This window comes from Muntiacus reevesi, chromosome 3 (genome assembly GCF_963930625.1).
Source record: "Muntiacus reevesi chromosome 3, mMunRee1.1, whole genome shotgun sequence".
NCBI lineage: Eukaryota > Metazoa > Chordata > Mammalia > Artiodactyla > Cervidae > Muntiacus > Muntiacus reevesi.
This window is the reverse complement of record NC_089251.1, coordinates 13,956,211-13,979,315: the sequence shown is the minus strand read 5'-3', so window position 1 is coordinate 13,979,315 and position 23,105 is coordinate 13,956,211. Positions and strand designations below refer to the sequence as shown.

Below are 23,105 nucleotides of genomic sequence, written 5' to 3'. Positions count from 1 at the left end.
AAAAACATTTTCTTAAGTGGCCCAAATTTTCAACAATAAAGTAACTGTTAAATATACTATGAAACATTTAGATCATGTTGCCAACATCCGTTGGATCCCAGAAAAAGATCTACTTCTCCTTCACTGACTACGCTAATGCCATTGATGGTGTGGATCACAACAAACTGGAAAATTCTTAAAGAGATGAGAATACCAGACCAGCTCACCTGCCTCCTGAGAAACCTGTATGCAGGTCAAGAAGCAACAGTTAGAACTGGACATGGAACAACAGACCGGTTCAAAATTGGGAAAGGAGTACAGCAAGGCTGTCACCCTGCTTATTTAACTTCTATGCAGAGAACATCACACGAAACGCCAGACTGGATGAAGCACAAGTTGGAATCAAGATTGCTGGCTGAAATATCAACAGTCTCAAATATGCAGATGATACCACCCTAATGGCAGAAAGCGAAAAGAAACTAGAGTCTCATGATGAAGGTGAAAGAGGACAGTGAGAAAGCTGACTTAAAACTCAACATTCAAAAAATTAAGATCATGGCATCCAGTCCCATCACTTTATGGTAAATAGAAGGGGAAAAAATGAAAACAGTGGCAGATTTTATTTTCTTGGTCTCCAAAACCACTTTGGACAGTAATTGCAGCCATAAAGTTAAAAGATGGTTGCTCCATGGAAGGAAAACTACGACCAACCTAGACAGCGTATTAAAAAGCAGAGATGTCACTTTGCTGACAAAGGCCCGTCTAGTCAAAGCTATGTTTTTCCAACAGTCATGTATGGAGAGTTGGACCCAAAAGAAGGCTGCGTGCTCAAGAATTGATGCTTTTGAACTGTGGTGTTGGAGAAGACTCTTGAGAGTCCCTTGGACTGCAAAGAGCTCAAACCAGTCAATCCTAAAGGAAATTAACCCTGAATATTCATTGGAAGGACTGATGCTGAAACTCCAATACTTTGGCCACCTGATGCAAAGAGTTGACTCACTGGAAAGACCCTGACGCTGAGAAAGACTGAGTAGGAGGAGGCGACAGAGGATGAGATGGCTGGATGTCATCACCGACGGAATGGAAATGCATTTGAGCAAACTCCGGGAGTTAGTGAAGGACAGGGAAGCCTGGTGTGCTGCAGTCCATGGGGCCACAAAGAATCGGACACACACAGGAAGTGAACAAGAACAACAAATACAATAAAGCCTTACACGATTGAAAAAAAAAAAAGAGTACTCTCCCATCCCTGCCCGCATCCACCCCAGCCTCAGCTTCTCAACTGAGCAACCGAGGGAGGTGAACTGAGGCACTGATTAGATCTCTGCCAGCTCACACACTCTATGATTGTATCATCTCAAAAAGAACAAAAAGAAAAACAAAAACCTAAACCAACCAAACCCTAAAACCAAAGCCAAAACCCAGGGTGATCCCAGAGCCCTCTGTGGCTTCGGCCAGGTTCTTACATCTGGGGGCCTTGGTGTCCCTGTCGACAAGAATGAAACACTAAGGCACAATGTCGCAGCGATCCCCCCGTCCAACAACTGGAATTCCCGAAAGGAAGGCCCTGTCTTCCCCTTGCCCTTCCTCAGGGCTCTGCCACAACCCAGGCACACAAACAGGAAACGTGACATCCAGGAGCGGGCGGGCCACTTGTTCGTCTACAGCCTGGAGGGGCTGGCAAGGGAGCCAAGAGCTTCTGAGCTTTTCCAGCTAAATCCTGGACTCCGTACCCAAGACCTCTCTCAAGCAGTGTAGGCGGAGGGCACCTGGACCTCCCAGGCCCTGTGTGACCTGAGAGAAGCCTCCCCCCTTCTCTGGGCCTGGGTCTCTCCTCCTGTTGGGCGAGAGGCCTGGACTGGGGGCTCTGCCAGCTCCCAGCTCGCTCTGAAGACAGCGTGCAGCTCTGATGAAGGGCGCCGTCATCTTGCCCGTATCTGAGTCTCGAATCTCTCCCTTACCATGTGGCCCTGGGAAATCGCTTTATCTTTCTGCACTTCCTTTCCTCACTTATAAACCGGGTTTCTGGGTGATGAAAAGGCAGGGCTCCTGTAACGCTCCAAGACCAGCATCTGGAGTGAGTGAGTGTTCAGTAAGCGTGAGCTGTTACTGTTTGGTGATGTCTCTGGTTTCTGAATTGCTCCCCCTCCCATTTTGCCATCTGGAGAAGGGGCAAGCTGAGCCCTGAGAGCCCCACTGGCCCTGCAGCGTGTGCCCAAGTCCCGGCCCTCAGGAAAAGCAAGTCCGAATCTCAGTGTGAGCCAAGCGTGGTAGACACACAGAACTACGTTAAAAAAAAAAAAGCAAACCCCTACGATGCTGCCCTCAAGCAGATGGACTGGGAGATTAGCTGCTCCCTGGGGTTGCTGGGCACCCAAGGAGGCTGCACCCAGAGTCAGCAGTCGGTGGGGGTGGAGGATGGGGGGGCACACCCCCAGCTTGCCCTGGGGGAGGAGGGACAACTTGAGGCAAGTGGGGGTTGGTGGTGAGATGCAACAGAAGATATGGCCTTGGTTTATCTCTGTCCCTACTTCTGCCCAGAGCCCCCCAGGGAAGAGGAGGCTGGATTCAGTCAGATCAGACCTGAGGGAAACAGACAACAGAGAAGAGACAGGCAGACTCCCTAGATAGCAATGGGTGGCCTCTTCCCTGGGGATAGGGAGGTGTGCTCCTCACAAGGAGGGTCCCAAACCCTGTCCAGCTTCACCTAAAAAAGGAAAAGTAAAAGTGAAAGTCGCTCGGTTGTGTCCGACTCTTTGCGACCCCATGGACTATACAGTCTGTGGAATTCTCTAGGCCAGAATACTGGAGTGGGTAGCCTTTCCCTTCTCCTGTGGATCTTCCCAACCCAGGGATCAAACCCAGGTCTCCCACACTGCAGGCGGATTCTTTACCAGCTGAGCCACAAGAGAAGCCCAAGAATACTGGAGTGGGTAGCCTATCCCTTCTCCAGGGGATCTTCCCGACCCAGGAATCGAACCAGGGTCTCCTGCATTGCAGGCAAATTCCCCTGATAGCTCAGTTGGTAAAGAGTCCACCTGCAAACGGAGCAGACTCTAATACCTGTTTCCACCAGCCACTGAGAGTCTCAAAGTGTGGCTGCAGATGGCTGCAACAAGCCTCAAAACTCTCTGCTGCCCCTGAACTGGCAGGGCCTGGCTCGCGCTCTCTGTCTGCACAGCTCAGGAGGATGGGCTGGGGCCAGTCATGACAGCTCAAGAGAAGCCACGCTGTACTCAGTGTGAAAAGCTATCCTCAGAAGAAAAGAATAAAACCGATGGTCCTAAGAACCAGGGCACTGGCACCTTTGAGGATGCTCAGCTAAGAATCCCTGTTGGGCTGCACTGTGGGTAAGGGATGCCTTTATCAGGTATAGACCTTTTATAGCTGAAGGGAACCCTGGGGGTGGGGGGGTGGGGGTCTCTGCTCCAACTCTTTTCTTTTATAGATGAAGAGGCTCAAGGAAAGATGCACCCTTTGGGGATCAACATATACACACTATTATATTGTGGCTTCCCTGGTGGCTCAGACAGTGAAGAATCTGCCTGCAGTGTAGGAGACCTGGGGTCAATCCCTGGGTTAGGAAGACCCCCTGGAGAAGGGAATGGCAACCCACTACAGTATTCCTGCTTGGAGAACTTCATGGACAAGAGGGACCTAGCGGGCTACAGTCCATGGAGTTGCAAAGAGTCAGACAACTGAGCAAGTAACACACATTTGAGATAGACAACCAATAAGGACCTACTGAAAAGCACAGGGAACTCTATGCAGTACCTTTTAATAACCTATAAGGGAAAAGAATTTGAATATATATATATATACTATATACTGAACTGAACCTATTTGTTGTACACCTGAAACTACACAACGCTGTAAAACTACAGTCCAGTTTCTTTAAAAATGCACTTTGCAGCAGAGGCAAGATTTGAACCCTTGAAGGCTTCTAGCCCTGTCTCTGCTCATGCATTCGATCCATGGCTATTGAGGGGCAGCTATGCGCATGCGGTGTTCTCAGCACTGGGGACTCAGAGATGAACCACCCAAGAAGGCCTTTGCTCTCACAGAGCTCGCATTCTAGTTGGTAAACAAATAAATCAATAATAATTAACAAGTCATTAAAGACAGGTGCGGACAAGGGTAATAAAGCAAACAGAAGGCTGGCATGTTAGAGACTGCCTCGGGGCAGAGGAAACAAGTTTAGGGGGACAATCTATTTTCACTGGGTCCTCTAGGGTCCCCAAGGACCTGCCCAGCCAGCAGCACACTGGAGCTGGCTCATGCAAGAGCCAGTTGTTAAATTTTCAGGAACTTTGCAAGCAAGTTGTTAAACACAGTCACTATTAAAAACTTAAACTCTATAAACTCAAGACTAAATGAAATGTAGTGAGATCCAAGGTAGTCATCAAAACTCATCACTTCCTAATTGTTTTACTACATGCTATACTCAAGGTTATTTACACCTATTGTATCTAGATGTAGTGGAATACTCTATAGAACCACACTCCCCACTCATGGTGGAAATATTTCTACTAAGGAAACTGGCAAACACGACATTATCAGGGTCTTCGTTGTTGTTGTTGTTGTTTTGGCCCGTCATACAGCTTGCAGGACCTTGGTTCCCCAACCGGGGATCGAACGCGTGCCCCTATAGCAGGAGCGCAGAGGCCTAACCACTGGCCTGCCAGCAAAGTCTCTGAGCTTTCATTTTTCAGCTGGTCATGAAACATTTACAGGCACACCATGACCTCCAGCTCTAATCCAGGCCTTTTCCAGGGAGAGAGTGTGGCAGTGTAGTCCAATTCTCCCAGGGCTATATGTGGGGGCGGTGCCTCCAGTCCTGTGGCGGTCAACTTCCCTCTTCCTTTTTTAAGGCTTCCACAGCAAGGAAGCTAGTCCAGGATCTTCAAACAGATCTGTCAGTCCCAGGAAAAAAAATTGTTCTCTTCAACAGTTGCATTTAAGGAGGGCCCGTAAGATGGTGATTCATTCCTTCCTTTGTTTGTTTATTTATTTGGCACATTAAATCTTCTCGCAAGTCTACTGTGAAGGTAAAAATTTAAAGGAATACCCTGCAGAGAACCTGTTTGTATAAATGTGTGTGGTCACTTCTTAATTCCCCTAGATTTTCATATGTTGAGTTTCTTCCTTTGGGCATATAACTGCACTGGTAACAGCAGAATGAAGTTACTATTACTTCTAATAATAATGGTAGCAGTAGTTGCCACTCACGAGAACCACGTCAGGCAGTAGACACATAGATTACCTCTTAAATCCACATTGACCCATTTTACACATGGGAACACTGAGGCTCAGGGGCTCCATAACTTGACCAAGGCCAAGCTGCCCTCTGAAAGCTCCCTAGAACACTTTTCCCTCCGGTAGCTGTGGCCCTGTGATTCCATGGCACTACCGGACCCCCATCTCTGGCAGCTTGGGAGCATTTTGTGACTTCTCAGCTTAGCATCAGGACCCTTCTTCCTCCACCAGAATGGAATGACCTGGACCCTCCCCCTGGCCATTCATCTGCACTTGGAACGCAGGAGAGTGACCTCAGCATGGTCACTTAGTAGCTTTGTGTCCTAAAGAAGAAGCACCGAGGCTCAGATGCCAGTGAAATGTTACAGCAGCTCCAGTGGCTGCAAAAACTACAACTAGCTCCTGTTGGGAGACCTTAAGTGTGCGGTCTATTGCCCAACCTCTACTAGTTCTGGGCAGCTTGCTTTTCCAGCTTCCCCAGGCATACTGTGAGCAACAGCAAAAAATCCTCCAATGCACACCTCCTATGCCTCAGTGAGCTAGAAGCTTCATCCCTTGCTTGCAGCCACAGATTCTCCTGTGCTTCTCAATACATCAGTCTCAAACATTCAGGGAGCTTTTTCATGCCAGGGAATGAATTCCTAAGCACTCAATTAATTTGCACACAGGAGCATAACTCCATCCCTCTCTGCACAGCTCTGGCTAACACGTGAAAATAGTTTGCCATACAAAACACCAACGTACAGACAACCTAGATAAACGTAGAGCATCCAGACCCCTGTCCCTGCTCTCCAGGGGCATGTTCCCCTTAAAGTAAACCTCACCATTGATTTGGTGAAGTGTCTTGTCCTTCCCTGCAAATGCCAGGCAAGTTCCTCTTGGGGACAGCTGGCCGGCCACTTGAGGACTCGTGGTTTCCCTGACAGAGGAGAAAGGACAGCTGCGCTTCTGCACATAGACGCTGCCAAATACAACGTCACCCCGCTGGGCAGCTGACCCCCCTCGGTGCCCCTCCAGACTCCAGGGCCATCTGGATTCGGGAACAGCCCTGGAGAAGATGAGGATGACTGTTTCTCAGGGCCTCCTACCTTTGCCCGAGACACTCTTCCCTCTTTAGCCTCCGAATCTTGCAGGCCACAGTTGGAAGGTCACTTCCTCTAGGAAGCCCTTCCTTATCACTTGCCCTGACAGGTACAAACCCCTGCCCCCCACCCATGCCCCCTTGCCTCCCATGCTTCTCCTTCATGGCTCCCTCTGTGCAGTTTGGTATTTAATGATTGTCTCCCAAGCTGACTCCCATCTCCCTGTTTACTGCTGATCTCAGGTGAGTCTAGCACAGATGCTGAGTACACTCTGGATGCTTTGACCAGGTGTGAATGAAGATCTGGCGGCCCAATCAATGTTGCATAAGATCTGATTCAAAGCATGAGTCTTGGCAAGAGATGCATCTTTCAGAACCACAGTTCCTGGTACCCAAACTCACAGGTGGAAAGCTCAAAGCTTGGGATCTCTCTGTATACTTCAGCAGCTACTTCTCCCTGGCATATTTTTAGTTTGAATGTTCATTTCCTGTGGGTTTGGACTTGTCTGCCTTTTGCTTAACAGCAGATAGTGCTCAAAGAGAAGTTTCCTGGATCATAGCCGCAAACCATTTTGTTAACAGGGAAACTGAGGCCTCAACAGTCTCCACGGCCTGTAGGGAGAGACCAGCTCACTTTCAGCCCAGAGCTCTTTTCAGTGACCCCACCCCCACCCACCTTGGACACCCACCAGTTGAAAGGTCACTTCCTCCAGGAAGCCCTTCCTGATCACTTGCCCTGACAGGTACAAACCCCTGCCCTGTGTGACCAAGACTGGGTTAAAGTAAGGCTCTGAAAGAGAAGACACCCAGACTGGGATGGAGCTGGAAACTTTCGTTAAAAACTAATCCCAAGACCTGGCCTGTCTCTCCACCCTCTTCCAGCAGCTACTTTGCACTCTGGCTAATTCTGGGCTGGGCAGTGCCAGGTAGGAGCCCTCTCTTGGGCTGGGCATGGATCTGCTCCCCAGCCCGCCCCCTCCCCTTCCTTTAGAATCACCTTCACTCCCCCTGCCCGCAGCCCACCAGGCTCTCCAAGTCAAACTATGTTTGGAGTGAGAACTGGGCTTTCATGCCTCGGTTCTTTCACTTCATTCTTGAGAGTCTTTGGCCAAAAGATCAAAACTCTAAGCCTCAGTTTCCCCACACGTAAAATGGGGGGATAATTCCTGCTTTGCCAGCTTCACAGGGCTTTCATGAGCCTGAAGCAAGGTGGATATACGATCTCATTTATCTAACTGGCCATTCGTGTAGAGAACTCGAGGAAGAACAATGCTATAGTATTTTTCAGTTCCCACTAGGGATCTGCAGTCAACCCACAACCAGCTGACTCCTTCTAGGACCCAGTCCCCTACTCAACCTCTCAGCCATGCAACCCTCTTGACCATATCCTTCTAGACATCCTCTCTCCTTCTGCCTTCCCACACGTGCCCCCTCTGTCTCAGATCACTCACTCTCCAGTTAGGACCCGGTCCGGGTAGCAACTCCATGCTTTTTCCTGCTGTTCACATCTGCCCACTGGAGAACCCCTGCATGCAGTTTCCCCACAGACACAACATGTAAACACACAACCTCAGGTCCCCACCCGGCTGCCCTCACCACCTCTCCTTTAGGAAACTCTATCTGGCAACAAAGTTGGAGCATACTGCCAGCAAGAGCCGCAGCCAGGTCTGACCAGAGGTGGCTGAGGGTCTGGCGCCTCCACCCCTCATTGCAACAAGCTGAGCAGACCAGCTCTTTGTCTGGAGATTTCTATGACATACTTTTACTTCCTCTTTTTAGAACTGCACAGAATTTTATAAATAATTCTGGGTTCAGTATACTAAATGATGACCCCCTTGCCTTCAGTCCATGGTGCAAAATCTACATTACTCTTTGATTTCCCAGTCTGACCTACTGGCCTCCCTCTTGCAGGAGCGAGCATGAAGCTTTTTATCAGCACAGCTTTTCAGCCCAGGCTCAGAGGGGAGGTATTTTGTTCTAGGTCTGACAGGCAGTAGAGGCGCAAACTCAGTCAGTGGAGGCCACTCTCAGCCAGCAAGGTGAGCCAGGCAAACAGCACTGTGGTTACGTGCACAGCAGGCTCCAGCAGTTCATGGTCAAGGAGGGGAGAAATATGACATGTGACATGATGTGTCGGAGTGTACAGTGCAGGATGCCCAGAGACCCATGTGGGGAAGTACCTAATTCATGGTGGGAGGCAAGAGGCAGAATGAAGAGACTGGCATCTTACAGGTGATTAAGCTGGGTCTTGAAGAACGAGTAGAAATCTGTGAGTAGGTTTTTGGAGGAGGAGAGAACGGTGCTCTAAGCAGAGGAAGCAGCATGGGAAAAAGCCCAGAGGTACCAAACCAGGAGTGGGTTTCAGGAATTACAGTAGTTCCCTGAGGCTGGAGCAGAAGTTCCAAGAAGTGGGGTGGCGAGGGTGATGAGAGCTTCAGAGAGTAGCTCGTGCAAGACCTTGCATATCACCTAGAGGAATATGTGCCGTATCCGGAGAGCAGAGGGGAGCCTTGGAAAGATGGACAATGCCAATCACCTGGTGTCCAGAAAGAGGACTTGGGTTGCTGGGAGAGGGTATGCTGGAGGAGGGTGCTAGTTTAGAGCAGAGAACCGGGCGTGCCCAGCAGCAGGGCGCTCGGTTAAAGAGGGTTGCATGCCAACTCAGCAGGGGCAGTTGGGTTGGAAGTAAAGAGACTCTGCAGAACTGGTAAAGAGGTGGGATTACCTGAACTTATTAGATTGTGGGGGCTGTGGGAGAATGATGGTGTCCAGATAGAGGGATATAAAGACTTGAAAGGCTCTTGCCACGCTTGAGAAAAGGGCAACGATGGAGCCAAAGAGCAGTGGTGCAATGAAGATTAGTTTGGAGAGTTCAAGACAGGTGCAGATTTGTTTGAAGGGGTTTCTAATAAATATATGTGGTCAGTTGGATTGCTGGTCCCAAGCATTCATTCTGGACCAATAGGCAGAGCATATATCTCCATCCCATTGACTCTAGACTTGGTCACATGACTGTCTTTGACCAATGGAATATGGATAGAAGTGATCATGTGCCAGTGCAGCAACTTTAAGAAGCATCACATCATCTCTTTCTTCCTCCAGCTCTCACCATAAAATAACATATATCAGGTAGAAGCAGCAACTTCAGCCTGGGTTCTGGGAGGAGAGGATACACAGAGCAGACATTCTGCCTGGCTGGAACCCAGCGCAAATCTACAAAACCATGCAGTCTTCACTGCCCTCCAGCTGACAAAGAAACCTTTGTGGTCATAAACTAAGAGTCAGTGGTTGGGGGATGTTTTTTATGCAGCATTAACTGCAGCCAAAGCTAATATATGCTATATATATGAGACAAGAAGGGAATAGACAGTGAAGAACCTCACATGTCATGATTAGGAGGTGTGCACGAGGAGGGTCAACAGAATTTTGTAGTTGATGAAACTTCTCCATCTTTTTCAAAGCCAACCCTCCTCACTCCCTCCCACTCCTCCCAGTACCTTGCTCTATCAGCCATCCCTTCCCTCTTCTGGACTGAATCTTTCCCCTGAGCTTCTAGTTCACTTGTCTTTTCCATCCTAAAATCCTTTTCTTCACCCTGTCTTCCTTCAACTATAGCTCAATTGCTCCTCTGACTTTCTCAAACAAACTTCATCAAAGAGTTGACTCTACTCACCATCTCCACTTCTTTCTATATCACCTACCAGGAATCTAGCTTACCTGCCCTCCACTCCACCAAAACTACTCACAGTATATTCCAGTAATTTCCTAATTGCTCTGTGCCATCCAGAGATCAAATTGCCAACAATCACTGGATCATTGAAAAAGCAAGAGTTCCAGAAAAACATCTATTTCTGCTTTATTGACAATGCCAAAGCCTTTAACTGTGTGGATCACAATAAACTGTAGAAAATTCTGAAAGAGATGGGAATACCAGACCACCTGACCTGCCTCTTGAGAAACCTATATGCAGATCAGGAAGCAACAGTTAGAACTGGACATGGAATAACAGACTGGTTCCAAATAGGAAAAGGAGTACGTCAAGGCTGTATATTGTCACCCTGCTTATTTAACTTATATGCAGAGTACGTCATGAGAAATGCTGGGCTGGAGGAAGCACAAGCTGGAATCAAGATTGCCGGGAGAAATATCAATAACCTCAGATATGCAGATGACACCACCCTTATGGAAGAAAGTGAAGAAGAACTAAAGAGCCTCTTGATGAAAGTGAAAAAGGAGAGTGAAAAATTTGGCTTAAAGCTCAACATTCAGAAAACTAAGATCATGGCATCTGGTCCCGTCACTTCATGGCAAATAGATGGGGAAACAATGGAAACAGTGTCTGACTTTATTTTTCTGAGCTCCAAAATCACTGCAGATGGTGATTGCAGCCATGAAATTAAAAGACGGTTACTCCTTGGAAGGAAAGTTACGACCAACCTAGACAACATATTAAAAAGCAGAGACAATACTTTGCCAACAAAGGTCCGTCTAGTCAAGGCTATGGTTTTTCCAGTGGTCATGTATGGATGTGAGAGTTGGACTATAAAGAAAGCTGAGTGCCGAAGAATTGATGCTTTTGAACTGTAGTGTTGGTGAAGACTCTTGAGAGCCCCTTGGATGGCAAGGAGATCCAACCAGTACATCCTAAAGGAGATCAGTCCTGGGTGTTCATTGAAAGGACTGATATTGAAGCTGAAACTCCAATACTTTGGCCACCTGATGCAAAGAGCTGACTCATTTGAAAAGACCCTGACGCTGGGAAAGATTGAGGGCAGGGGGAGAAGTGAATGACAGAGGATGAGATGGTTGGATGGCATCTCCGACTCAATGGACATGGGTTTGGGAGGACTCTGGGAGTTGGTGATGGACAGGGAGGCCTGGCGTGCTGCGGTTCATGGGGTCGCAAAGAGTCGGACACGACTGAGCAACTGAACTGAACTGATCTAGTCCTTATCTTCCTAGATTGCTCCACACTAGTTCACTTGGAAATAAACTCAGCATCTCGCTGTGCAACCTCAGACATTCCTCTCTCTGTATTCTCTCAGCTAGTGGAACCATTATTCATTCAGTGACCCATGACAGAAAGCCAACAGGAGATAATGAATTCTGTTCTGGATTTGTCCAGCCTGCATTGCCTTTGGGACATCCAAGAAGAGATACCCAAAGGGCACATGTTTAACTAAACATGTGAACTAGGGGCCTACAATAGAGTTCTGAACTGGAGATAAAGATGATTGTTACAGAGGTAGCATAAAGCCATGAGCATGAGTCAACTTGCTTATTTACAGAGTACAAGGACCAGATCTTTAAATCTCCATTCTGACATGAGAGAGCTCTTTCCTGAGCCCATAAATTCCTATTCCTAAAATCACAGTTCCAGCCACCATTTGGTCCGTTCCCTCAGGAGTCATGCCTCACAACGGCCTCCACTGTTGTTGCTGTTGTTCAGTTGCTAAGCCGTGTCGGACTCTTTGCAATTGCAGGGACTGGAGCTCACCAGACTCCTCTGTCCTTCACTATCTCCCCGAGTTTGCTCAGATTCACGGCCATTGAGTCAGTGATGCTAACCAACCATCTCATCCTCTGCTGGCCCCTTCTCCTTTTGCCTTCAGTCTTTCTCAACATCAGGGTCTTTTCCAGTGAGTTGGCTCTTCACATCTTATTTCATAGTCTTCACCCTGATCATGTTGTGTTCTCCAAGAACTCTAAAATTCTATCATAAAAAGAGAAGGTATAAAATACTCCTACCCAGGCACTAAAAAAAAGGCTAAAACAAAGAAGATGGACAATACTAAATCTTGACAAGGATGTGGAATAATTATGTCTTATACATTGCTATGGGAATGTAAAATGGTACCCTCTATGACCCCACAATTACACTCCTCAGTGATAACAAATGACCACAAAAGACTTCTCTAAGAAATAATAGCCCATATTGGAAATAACTCAAATATCCATCAACAGGAGAATAAACATGCAACGATGGTATATCCATAAAATGGAATACTACTCAGCACTAAAAAGGAACAAACTACTCATATACACAACAACATGGGTGAATTTAACAAACACTATGTTGACTGAAATAAGCCAGACACGAAAAAGACACACAGTACAATTCCATTTATGTGATGTTCCAGAGCAGGCAAAATTAATCAGCGATGAGAAAAATCACCAACTGGTTACTTGGAAGGGTGGAAGGAAAATTCACTACAAATGGGAACCTTCTAGGATGATGCAAATATTTCATATCTCATTTTGGGTGGTGGTTACATGAGTGCAAACAAATGTCAAAACTTGATAAACCCAGCACTTACAGTCTGTGAATTTTATTGTATGAAAATTATACTTTAGTTAAAACTTAGGAAAAGAAAATAATTGTAAAGTATCTAGAAAATAAAAACTAAAACAATGATAATATACAGGGCAGAAAAGGGTGGCTCAGTGGTAAAGAAGTTCGATCACTGGGTCAGGAAGATCCCCTGGAGGAGGAAATGGCAACCCATTCCAGTATTCTTGCCTGGAGAATCCCATGGACAGGGGGGCCTGGAGCGATACAGTCCATGGGGTCGCCAAAGAATCCAGTTCGAGTTAGTGATTGAGTGCCCATGAATGCACAGGGCAGAAAACATTCAGTTAAAATACAAGTATATTTATGCTATGAATGCACCTATATAAATGTCAGTCCCACCCCCTTAACCTAGTCGCCCTTTCAGTCATTCTCCCCTCACCCTTGCCTCCATCTCCATGACAATTGCCCATTAATCAGTTTCCCGCCATCTTGAGGGACGATGCAATGCAAAGAGCAGAAGCCTGAGAGACAGACAGAGCTGCTTTCAAACCCCAGCTGCAATTTAGGAACTGAGTGCCCACCATCAACTGACTTGGTCTCTCAGCCTCCATCGCCTCAACGATAAGGCCGGTTGATACCTGCTGGGCTGGGCTAAGCAAGCTGCAGTGTACTGATTAGTTTGTGGACAACCTAACTCTTTTGACTGTGAAACCAAATTGCATGTGAAAGTCTCACCGAAGGCCTGGAAAAGCTTAGCAAAGGAGACTCCTGGGCTGTTTCTCCCAGGGTAGAGAGGTGGCCCTGGGGGTCCTGGAGTTAGGGTCTGGGTGGGCAGATGATAAAAGCTGAGGCATTGGCTCAGAGCCAGCAGAGCCAGGAAAAGGTGTTCTTGACCAATGACTAAGGACACAGGTTTCCTGGCAAGGCTTGGCCACCGGTGGGCCTCGCCCCAGTCACTTTGCACACCTCTAGATTTGGTTGCTCCACCAAAAGGGGCCAGATCAGACTGGATCTGAAGAATCTGATACTGAAAACAGCCTCCGGGGTTTCCCAGTATCTGGAGGAGGCAAAGGCAGACCTGAACTGGTTCTGTCTGAAAGATGGAAGGGAAAGATCAGCGCCCTGCCGCTCAGGCTCCCCTCCCCCACCATGGTGCCCCTTGAGCCAGGCCTCTGGACTCTAGGCCTCTCAGGGGCAAAGTTTGAAATCTCCCTAAGCAGATGAACCCGAGGGACGTCTGCAGCGCTAGCTTGTTCAGTCATTGTGCACCTGTTCCACGTAACAATAACTAAGAATCTGCACCTGCCCCCTCCCCCTCAACGTGGTAGGGAATGCAAGGAAGAAAGACCCAGAAATGACTCGCAGGAAGGAAGAAAGAACTTCGTGTAGCCCAAGAGGTGCAGTAGGACGACAGAACACCCACAGCCTTCCCCCAGGTAGACGCGACCCCCCACCCACCCCGGCCCCGCTGCCCTTCTCATTTCCTTACTCACAGCTGTCTCTATTTCGTGGTCGCGGAAACGGAGGCTCTCTCTGGGAAAGGGTTTCCCAGCTCGGAATCAGCGAGGCCAGATGCTCCCCGCCCCACCTCCGGCCCCTGGAGACCCACCCATTTCTAAGTAAACGGAGGAGGCCACGAGGCCTGCTGAGGAGGAGCGCAAACGACAAGCAAAGCCACCAACGCCGCCGCAGGGGCTCGGGGCTCGCCTCCGCAGAGAGGAGCGCGCCGGCTGACAAACCTCCGCGTCTCCGTCCCTCCCCTCCCCGGCCCGCGGGAAGACCGAGAATCTCAAGTGGCTCTGCTTTCTCTCTTTGCGTGCTGACATTTTTTTCCACTTTACTGTTTCTTGGACGCCTTTCAAGAGTTTGTGCAATCATTCTGTTTAGCTGCTTTTCTGCCATTTTCAAACGGAGGGTGGTGTCCCTTTGGAGTGGGAACGTGGTCTGAAGACTTGAAGGGCCCCGATCGCCTCCCATCACCCCGACGCCTCCAGCCTGGTAGCTGCCAAAGTTACTACGTTTGAAACTTTCCCCGTGCTGGGTGTTGGGCTTGGTCCTCGGCTTTCTGAGCTCCCCGACCTCTCCCACTCGGCCCCACGGCTCTGAGGGGTTCCTGCGCCCCTCCCTCGCCCTCCCAGGAGCCCCCTTCCCGGAGGGATCCTCTTCCCACCCCGTCCAGGGCGAGGGCGCCCCTTCCCTCCTCCTGCCCCGTAGATGGGGCAGAGCCCTCCCTCCTTCCGAGGCTTCCTCGGTGGTCCCGCCCTGCGCCCCCTGAGCCTGCCTTCTCCCGTCTCCACCCGCCCCGGACCCCGTGGGAAGCCCTGCCCGCAGCCCTTCCAGAGGCCCTAGTCTGAAAGGCTGGGCAGAGGCTGCGACGGGCACGGGATGGGACAGAGACCGGGTCAGAGTTGGGAACCGCGGGAGCGATCAGAACAAAAGCGGGGACACGGGCAGGGCAGCAACAGGGCAGGGCCGGCGCGGCGGCCCGTCCTCTCGTCGCGCCGCCCCCACCCGGCGCCGGCCGCCCGGGGGCTTGCGGCCTCAGGGGCCTCGGGCGGCGCCTCGAGGGACCCACCTGATCCACAGAAGCTAGGCGCGTTGGGGGCTGGCCGGCGCCTCGGCTCCCGGCCCCGGCGGCGTCCTCGGCTGCCCGAACAGTCGGCGCGCTGCCTCCGCCCGAGCCCCGCGGGGCGTGCCGGGGCGGGGTGTGCCGCCTGCGCTCCTGTCTGCCGGCTGCCGGGCGCTCCTCCGGGGCGGCGGGCAGGAGCGCGAGGGAGCCGGCGGGCGCTGGGTAGCGGGCTGCAAGCTCCCCGCTCGGGCCGGCCCGCGGCTGTTTGTGCAGAGCGGGTCCCGCCCCGGACACGGCCGCTGGGAGGCCCGGCCGCGCTAGTGCGCGAGTGCCGGCGCGCGTGTGTGTCTGGTGGCGGGGCGGCGCAGGGGGTGTTTGTTTCATTTTCACTCAGGCAGAAAAAAGCCTGAAACCAGCAAAAAAAGAAGACAATCCCTGGTGAGGGTGGCTGGGCCTCTTTGCCTTCTTGGGCCTGCGCGTGGTGGGGGTGGCCGGGGCGGGGGGGCGGGGGGTACCCGGAGCATCGGAGGGTGGGGTGGGGTCTGTCACCCAGAACCGCGGGGAGGGGCCCCGAAACCCTGGCGCCCCGCCAGACTCGAGGGATGCGGAGAGCCTGGGAGGTCTGATCCACCGTTTGTTTCCTGGGGAAGGAAGGGTGCAGATGACAGCGACAGGCAGGCGGGCGGGAGCCACTCTCGCCGGAGCCCCCCACATCCTGAGCTCCGAACGTGAGGGGCTGGCCACTGGGCACCTAGCGCCGGCCCTGCCAGGGTTTATTCGCAGACTTAGTAGTCTTCAGGCCCAGAGTTCCTCAAACAGAATTCTGCACAGGCCCTGTGGTTCTCCATTAGAATTATTTTAGAACGGAACTGGAAAAAAAAATATTTCAAAGTTTGTGCTTCTGAGCCCGGCGTGACTACATTTCACTTCTGGTGAGTTGATGTAGGCACATCCGGCTGACTTAGTTCTATGCTGGTAGCCGCAACAATTATCTCACTTCTTGGGTTCCAGACCATGTATTTTGCTGGTGCAAAACTCAGAATTTTATTTGGCAGGGATCATTTGCCTTTGAACTTCAACTTCAGGGGCTAAGAAATTAGTTTCTTAAATGTTTCAATGCATTGAAACTGTAGTTTGACACCATGAAAATGGCACAGTGTATCATTTTAATTGTTTCATGCTAATGAGCAAAGAACAGAGCCCTGATCAAATATTTGAGGAATGTAAGAGGCTGCAGGAGGCCAAGTGACTTCTGAAAACTTGAGAGGATGAAGTTTCCTGATGGTTCTAAAACCTTCTACCTCAGATTGGGACTTGAACCCAGCCAAAACCCAGTTTGGGACTTGATCCCACGTGACTGGGACTCAAACCCAGCCAAAACGCCCAGTACTTGGTTTCAGGGCCTAATGAAGCTCAGGTTCTTGATGTCTCATCACAGAAAGAATTCAGTGAGAGACAAAGTCCCAGGTAAGAAGTGAATTTATTCACATATAGAAAGCAGCACACTCCACAGACAGTGTGGGCCATTGCAGAGGGCAAACTGGGCCACGAAATTAGGTGTGGTTCATTTTTATAGGCTGGGTAAGTTCATATGCTAATGAGTGAGAGGATTATTCCAACTATTGTTGGGAAGGGGTGGAGATGTCCAGGATGTGGGCCATCGCCACTCCTTGGTCTTTTAACAGCGCTGTGGAACTGTCATGGTGCCTCTGGGTGTGTCGTTTCGCTTGTTGATTGAGGATTAAGGCCTAGTCTTCGCTGCCTCTTTGGTTTCATTTGATTCTAATCGGTTTATGTTGTACGCTTGGGCTACGTCATTCTTTCAGAAGTTGTGCCCCGCTCCTTTCCCTCCTGTTACAGTTCCAGTGGAGTGAACGGTGGGAGAATTGAATCATCAACCCCACGTGGTTGCTCAGGAAGGAGGTGTTCCGTGACAATCAGCACAATAGATCCTTTACAAAAGCACAAACTTCTCCATTGTTGTCTTGGGTGAACTCACTTGTAATAGTTCTTTAGTGGTGAGTATCACAGTAAATATACGAGTGATGTTATACCAAGTGCATCATTCCCCATGTTTTCATTATTGCATCTAAGGATGCATTGTTTCAATTGTTCAGTGCCTCAAACTGGACAATAAATGAGTGGTGTTTTTTTTTTTAAGAAAACTGTGACAGTAATTCAAGTGGCTCAAATGATAGCTCGTCGTGATCAAAATCAAAAGACGAGGACACAGGAAATGGAACGTGTAAAAATGTTACTCCACTACTATTAAACTGAATGCAAGAGATTTAATTTCATCATCAGTCACATTAATTTAATGTTGTTATTGTGGATTTTATTGGTTTTGAGGTTGCATTTGTATCTACTTAGAAAGCTTGTTTTGGTTTTACAGTTGGTTTATAGAGTGTGAGCATGACAGCTTCTTGGTTAATTTTAGGTTATTTTAGTAGCAATAAAGTAAAAATAATTTCAGTCAATACTATGGATCTGGATTTGTTTGTTTGTTTTGGGAAGAGCTATATAGTTCTCAGGGCTTCTTCCCTGGTGGCTGGCTCAGCAGTAATCTGCCTGCAATCCTGGAGACTCAGGTTTGATCCCTGGGTCAGGAAGATCCCTTGGAGGAAGGCATGGCAACCCACTCCAGTATTCTTGCCTGGAGAATCCCATGAACAGAGGTTCCTGGTGGGCTATGGTCCATAGGGTCGCAAATAATCAGACACAACTAAAGCGACTGAGCATGTATGCACACACATATAGCTCTCAAAATCTAACTGTCAGTTCTACTGACTGAATGGCTAAGCTGGAAAACACCTTGAAGATTACATACATTAGCTTTGGGTGGAGACTTCTAGGTTTAAGGTCTTAGATGAGTCACTCTTACTGTCTGAGACTACTTTGCGTCACATGCTGAAAGGGAATAAGGTGACTAGTTCATGGGAGACGCAAAATCAAAATGGAATAATATTGGGGAAAGGGCTTTAGAATCACAGGAGTGTGAGGCTGAATATCGACAGAGGGGAAGGATGAGGCAGGTAAGCGCAGGTAGATATGATGGCTTGCCAGACATCGCTCCAGGTGCCTCTCACATACTTCAGCTCACGTCATCCTTTGTGCATGCTAATCGCACCCCCTGATTTCCAGAAAAGAAAGCCGAGTCAGAGGCAAGTTAGGTAACTTTTGTTCCCCATCTTTCTAGGTCTAACCAAAGTGCTCTGAATCCAGAAGGCCTTCCTCATTCTTTTAACAAATACTTACTGGGACCTCAGTATCTGTCAGCCCCTGATCTTCAAGCTGAGGATATCAAGGTAAGCATGTAGCATCATAGCCCTGGGGGATGGCTGCAGCCCAGATATTAAAACAAGACCCACCCAGTGAATGATTTTGGGACCATTGTGATCAGGGCTCTGAGGGAGAAATACAGGGTGCAGGGGACCCTGAGACCAGAAGGAGTAGTTCACCAGGTGAAGACTTAGGGCAGAGTGACCCAAGCAGAGCCAAAGTCTTTAGCAGGGAGCAAAAAGAGCCATGAGTGTGTGCTGGAAAGCTTCAGCATCACAAAGATAGCCATTTTCTGCAAATCAACCTAGACGATCAAAACAAATCCCAGCAGAGTTTTGTGGAACTTGGCAAGCCGCTCTTAAAACCTGAATGGAAGAGCAAAGGGCCAAATGTAACCAAGACAGTCTTGACTGAGCAGGGAGGTGAGAGATGGGCTGTTGTTCAGCCAGATATCAAGACACACCATGAAACTCTAACAGCATAGGGTTGGTGCCAGGATGGATTATTGGACTAAGGGAATGAAATAAGGAGCCTAGACAGAGACCCACATGCATGTGGAAACAGTGTAGGCCAGAAATGGGGCTACAGATTAGCGGAGAAGGAATAGACTTCAGAGAGTCTTGCTGAGCCACAAAGAATTGGAAACAGGTGGGCAAACAAAAACTTGCACAGGCGTGTTCATGGCATCGCTATTTATAACAGCAGAAAGGCGGAAACAATCCAAGTGTCCTTCAAGCAATGACTGGATAAAGAAAACATGGTACATCCATACAATGGAATATTATTTGGCATAAAAAGGAATGAAATACCGCTTCATGTTACTGCGTGGATGAACCTTGAAAACATTATGCTAAGTGAAAGAAACCAGACACAAAAGGCCATGTATTATATGACTCAATTTTATGGAAATATCCAAAATAGGTGAATTCATAGAGACAGAAAGCAGATAAATGGTTACCAAGGGCTGGGGGAGGGAGCGTGGGAGTGACTATCAAGTGGATACTTGGTTTCCTCTTGGGCTGATGGAGAACACTATGGAAATAGACAGTGCTGAGGATTCCACAGCACAGTGAATGCATTAAATGCCCTGAATTGTGCACTTAAACACGGCTTACCCATTTTGAATGTAAATTTTATGTTATGACTTTCATCACAATTTTAAAAAGTGTTTCTGAGCAATCCATATGAAAAGTAAAATTAAATTCCTAACACACACACACACATGCCACATAACACATGGGTAACTGACCTAAAGGAAAAGAGAAACTAAAACCTTCAGAGGAAAATATCATTATTACTTCAGAATAGGTAAGTGTCTATTTAAATACACACACACACACACACAGAGCACTGACCTTAAAGAAAAATATAAATAAATTTGACTACATCAAAATACAAATACAACATATATATCCACAATGAATTAATGGGCAAACCAGAAATTACAAGATGTTTGCAAGGCAGAAAACAAAAAAGGATTGGTATCTTGAGTCTGCAGGAATGCCTGCAGATAAACAGGAAAAAACACATCTTCTATTTTTACACCTGGCTAAGGGCCTGAGTGAAATGTCACTGGGTCAGAGTTCACAGGTGTCCCCTTCGTAGCACTTATCATAACTGTAGGAACAAAACTTTCTGTGTAGCTACAAGCCCCATCACTCCACTTCAGTGGATGGAAAATTGTCTGTTCGAGCATTTTGTGGGGAAGAGCTTATCAGCTGGGGCATGCTGGACGTGAGCGGGAAGGGGCGGGGGGAAGACCAGGGTCTGCAGAGTGTGATGAGCCCGACCCACAGAAATCACAGCTCAAGGAAATGGGAAACTTCCCCAGAACCAGAGACACACAGGGCCCTGGAGCCCCAGGAGATGGCCAGCCGTGCCCTTCAATTTACAGATGAGGAAATGAGTTTCAGACTACCAGGGAGTGACTTCCTCAAAATCACCTACTAGAACATTGCAGAGCTGGGTTTCATTCCTTCTCTCACGTGCTCCTCAGGCCCCAGACAGGAGGGGAAACTCTGAGAGCCAGAAGGGGAAAGTGTTCTACAGCAGCTTCCAGAAATAGTCAAGTTAGAAGAAGCAGGTGAGGCTGAGTACTGAGTCCTGGAGGAAGTGGGGTGCAGGCGGGCAGCTGGGAGGATGGGAACAGGGAGAAGAGCTTGCGCAAAGGACAGAGGGTGGAACAGGCCAGGTCCTCCCCTGGAGCCAGGGGGCCACCAGCCTGGGGCTGAGGGGCCGGGGTGGAGAGGCATGGAAGGCAGAGCCCAAGAATTTGCCTTTTTATCCTGTCCACAGAAGGGAGCCTCTGGAGTGGTCATCCCTGGGGATGGAGGATGGCAGGACGGAGTTTGCCTTGGAGGGATTAGTCCCACACCTGCAATCACAGTCTCTTTACTTAAGTCACAAGGGAGGGAAGGAGAGAGGAGTCAGCAAGGAAGGAGGGAAAGCACGAAAGAAGGGAGGGAGGGAGGGAGGAATTAAGGGAAGAGAACTTGCACCCCACCCCACCCCAGCTCCACCCTCCCCACCCCCAGCATCCACTGGTTAAGCCTCTGCTCCCAGTGCAGGGGGCAGGAGTTCGATCCCTGGTCGGGAAGCTAAGATCCCATATGCTTCGTGGCATAACCAATAAAATAAAATGATGGAGCATTTATGTGAACAAAGTTCTCTTCTTATCAAACAAAACAATTGAAAAAAATACACCACCCCCAAAATATGTCACTTTGGCATAAAGACTATTTGGAGCTGAAGCCAATTGGGAAGCAGCAAACGCAGGAAAGACTCTTCTGCTACCATATTCCCCCCTTACCTTTCTGCCGAAAAGCAGGACATAAATTTCCCTTCATAATGGTGACATAAATTCTCCTTAGGAAGGCCCACTTCCCCCACCTCCAACACCCACTCATACCAGGAGAAGGAGAACGACCTTTATCACCAGCGATCAGGTGAGTCTGCATAAACAAATCAACCTGACTCAAATAACACTTATCTTCCATTAGCTTCCTCCAACTATACCTTCCCACAACATATACCTTCCCACGACTTACCATCACTACTAGTCCCGACTCCTTTTCTTTTGTCTGGTCACTTCTCCACCATTTATTGCCCTTTGTTAAAATGGTGGGTAAGACCTCAGGTCTGATCCCTTCTTTGGGTTTTCACTTTTATTTTTCCTGTGAAGCCCCCACATACATAAAAATATTAGCATCAATAAAGGAACACGTGCCTTTTTCTCCAGTTAATCTGTCTTTGTCAGTTTAATTTGCAGGCTGCATTAACAGAACAGAACGGAAGAGGATAAAGGAACAGTGCTTTCCTCCCCTACTGAGTCAAGGAAGTGGGGAGAGGGAGGGAGAGAAGGAAGGAAGAAAAGGTTTTCTGACTTGGGACTGGCATCAGATAATTGCTTTCCTTCCAGTTGGACAATAAATAAGATGGGAGGAATTGACAAGCCCAGGAGACTGGAGGCTGACTTGGCTCCGTAAAGGCCCATCAACTTCTCCATCCTTTATTGAACCAAGGAAATGCTATTAAAATCATCATCTCCAGGCAAGGAAATATCCTTTTTACTTGGTTTGGTACTTGGAAGTCATTTGTTTTCTAATGATGCTAAATTCCACCTCTGGCATTTACATATATCTAATTTCAAAAGGCAGAAACAGGGAGAAGGCCAAGTTTTTTAAGGCTCTTGGGTTCATTTTTGAAACCTGTCAGTGCTTCCAGGGCCAAAGAATTCTACCAGTTGAAATAATATTTTATATTCGCAACCAAAACTAATAAAGCTACATTCCACCGTGTTAAAAGTGTGTTCCTCTCAACTTTCAAAAAAGGTCAAGGAAACAATCCACTTAAACCCTTGTATATTTCAGGATTGTTATTCCCTGAGAGTATCTTCTCTATTTTTCAAATTAAGCACGTAAATAAAATAAAACGCAACTTGAAAATGCTAATGTCCTGGGTCTTCTCAAGAGTTTGAATGAGTTATGTTCTGGGCATTAGAAAAAAAATGTGTAATAGAACAAGCCTGGGATCAGCTCTGGTTCAGTTTTTGTTCCTGAAATTCCACAAGCCAGGTGACCTTGAGGGGAAAAGGAATCACTTAAATTTTCTGTCCTATACTTATCTATTCTTTTATAGATAGTTATCTATAAAGTGGAGATAGTTATCTCTACCTCCCAGGGGTATGTTAGAATAAAAAATGACATATGTTCATATAAAAGAGGCTCTAAATATAGTAAGGCACCGAATAAATGTGAGTTCCTACGGTCAATTATATAAAGTTATTGTATGAATTCTGGAGTCACCCTACCCAGTGGGAATGAGGTCCCCCCCACTAACTCATGCTAATTCCCTCTGCTCCCCTCCTCACCCTGCAGATCTCAGCTCAGGCACAACCTGGATGCCTGGCCCCTCACCACTCTTCCCGGGCCCCCTAAGGCTCCAGCCACCCTCTCCTCTGTGCTGTCCCTCAAACAGGTCGAGTATAATCCAAACCTGGGCATTTGTACCTGCTGTTCCTGCACCCTCAGATGTTCCCTGACCCAGTGCTTATTGTAAGGACGTACTCTCTCACTCGCTCAGTCGTGTCTGACTCTGCAACCCCATGGACTACTGCATGCCAGGCTTCCCTATCCTTCACTATCTCCCAC

General features: G+C 48.4%; 1 protein-coding gene and 1 long non-coding RNA gene across 6 annotated transcripts in view; one reads left to right on the top strand and one right to left on the bottom strand.

Moving 5' to 3' along the window:
* GGTA1 (glycoprotein alpha-galactosyltransferase 1 (inactive)) overlaps positions 1 to 15,524 on the bottom strand; it is a 72,011-nt gene extending 56,487 nt beyond the window's left edge. For 2 of the 5 annotated variants that reach the window (XM_065928541.1, XM_065928537.1), the window contains exon 1: positions 15,184 to 15,524. The gene's annotated coding sequence lies outside the window, so the exon portion shown is untranslated. Of the gene's footprint in view, positions 1 to 14,101; positions 14,124 to 15,183 lie in introns of those variants that run through there. The other 3 variants (XM_065928538.1, XM_065928540.1, XM_065928539.1) reach the window with 3 other exon arrangements.
* A 74-nt stretch (positions 15,525 to 15,598) lies between these two features.
* LOC136163814 (uncharacterized) lies at positions 15,599 to 22,239 on the top strand. The gene is made up of 5 exons (XR_010662295.1): positions 15,599 to 15,615; positions 17,038 to 17,195; positions 18,374 to 18,482; positions 21,327 to 21,401; positions 21,713 to 22,239. It is a non-coding gene; the product is annotated as an uncharacterized lncRNA (long non-coding RNA).
* Positions 22,240 to 23,105: the final 866 nt, after the last annotated feature.